The sequence below is a fragment of the Rattus rattus genome, chromosome 1 (assembly GCF_011064425.1).
Source record: "Rattus rattus isolate New Zealand chromosome 1, Rrattus_CSIRO_v1, whole genome shotgun sequence".
Classification (NCBI taxonomy): Eukaryota; Metazoa; Chordata; class Mammalia; order Rodentia; family Muridae; genus Rattus; species Rattus rattus.
This window is the reverse complement of record NC_046154.1, coordinates 85006521-85008897: the sequence shown is the minus strand read 5'-3', so window position 1 is coordinate 85008897 and position 2377 is coordinate 85006521. Positions and strand designations below refer to the sequence as shown.

Here is a 2377-nt window from a genome sequence, read left to right as displayed (position 1 = left end):
ACACAGCCCACTGAATCAACTAACAGGACTCATGGGTTCGCAAAGACCCAATAGTCAAAAGCATAGTCTATTCAGGTTCTTGGTATGTCCCAGGTTCTCTGTATATGTTATGACTGTTAGCTTAGTGTTTTGTGGGGTTTTCTTATATTTTTATAAATCAAACTTTGTTGTTACTTTTTGCCATCCGGTAACATTTTACAGGCTTTGATCTTCAGAATACCCTGCATTCAGTGGATTCAGTAGAAAAAAAAAACATTTTAAATGAAGTTTTGTATATTTGAAACTTCTCAGCATTCAAAATTTGGACTGTAAAAAAAATACATGCAAAACATACTTTTCTGAAAACACTCAACTTTGAGCAAAGCACCAAACTACACAAATGCAGAATGAAAACAGCATTTTAACTCCACCAAAATTAGTCATCATGAAAGGTGTAAAAGTCATCTAGCTTTACTAGGCAATGTTAACTTTTTAAACAGGAGACAATAGAAAATATCGTCTACAAACAATATCGCAGCTCTATGGCAGGTTTCAGAAAATCTTTGACTTCATGCTTTAATAGCGACAAGATGAGTAGGCTCATGATCAAGAAGGAGACCTGTATCTTCCACCACTGTAGTAAGGAGAAGTTGACTGCCTTCTGCCAATTAGATTCCTGTCTTGAGCTGCTCTCCATCCACCTCCTCCTTCACTACCTCCTATGTTATAATAGTTCCGTCATCATAACTCTGATCATATCCTCTGTCATAATAGTCCAAGCATCGTGAACTGCCACAAGTGGGTCTTCCCATATAAGTTCCTGGTGTTGGGGTATGTGGCCTTTTAGTTATAGAGAAATCGACTCTAATTCAATGTCCATCAATCTCCAATCCATTGGCACGTTCTTTAGCTTCCTTGGCATCATCTATATTTTCAAAATATACAAAGGCAAATCCTCTTGACCATTTAGATTGCTGGTCATACGCAATAAACACATCAGCAATGGGAAAATATTTAGAGAGCAGTTGTCGTAGATGTCTTTCTGTGGTGTACAAGCTCAATCCAAACACTCCAAGACAATAGTTGGGGGTCAGGATTTCCTGGTTCCCACATGATGCCTTCGAGTAGACATGGGAGAATGGTTATGGCTGTGGTGTTTGTGATAATCTCAGCTGTAAGGCCTGCTCCCGCATCGTCTACGAGAGCCAGATTGTGATCATGATTTTGTATAATGCCTTCTAGATCTTCTCCTGGATCTGGATCTAGATTCAGATCTGGATCTTGAACAGAGACCTTACAGGTATATGCTGTGCAGATTTTCCCAATCCATGAGCACTTCCATTTCGGGAAGAAGAACGAGTAATTCTTGCTCACTGTAGATCTGCCCTTCACTGTCGCCTTAGATAGGATCCACTGCGGCCTCAGGACACCACACTATGAGAGTAGCTCAAAGCCAACAAGCTGCACATCACTTTCGCACAGGCCTAACGCTACTGGATGTTACACCACTGGGATTTCAAGCAGTAAAGTCTCTCACCCATTTTCCAGCTGTTGGGAATCCTTTTCTCCACTGAATTGCTTGGTCCAGGGTGGATTTTTAGGGTTTTACCTGTCTTACTCTATCTTGTTTTGTCTTGTTTGTTTATTGTCTCTTGAAGACCTGCTCTTTTCTGAATAAAAGAGACACTGAGTGGATCTTGGAGAAAGCGTAGATGGGGTGAGGTTGGGGAAGCAAAGAAGAGAGACTGTGGTCTTGATGTATGTATAAGAAAGAATTTATTTTAAATAAAATCTAAAAGGATTCTCTGAATGTTCATTTTAATCTTACTAGGAATATAAAAGGACTCAGATAGCCTTAATAACAAAGATTAAAAGAGATACACAGAAATACCACCATGGTTGAATGTATATATCCTTTTAAGATTCATGTTAGAACTTGAACACAAAGGCTATGGTAATAGGATGCGTGGCCTTTAGGAGGTGATTATGCTGAGTGCTCTGCCCTCATGAATGGGACAAGTGCCCTTATAAAAAGGGCATGAAGGAGGGAGTTCATACCCTTAATCTCTTTTCCTCCAGTGTATATAGATGTCATCTTGAAAACAAGGTGTCATCTTGGAAATAGCCAGATCTCATCAAATACTGTCTTTCAGTACCCTGAGGTTGGATTTGTCACCTTCTGCAACCCTGACAGCTAGAACTCTATTGTTTCAAACACACACAATCTAAAATATTTGGCTATAGAAGTCTAAATTGCCTGATAATCAGTAGCTGTTTGTCTTTTTGCACAGATTTTATAAACCCTCTAAGATTCAGTTTATAAGTCTCCTGTGTACAGAAGGAAAGAACATATGCCTCACAAGTTGTAATGATTTTATAAATTTAAACAAACTGATGC

The 2377-nt window shown here is 39.1% G+C and overlaps 1 pseudogene; it reads right to left on the bottom strand.

Moving 5' to 3' along the window:
• Nucleotides 1–555: 555 nt before the first annotated feature.
• On the bottom strand, nucleotides 556–1111 carry LOC116888314 (annotated as a pseudogene).
• Between the last annotated feature and the right edge of the window lie 1266 nt (nucleotides 1112–2377).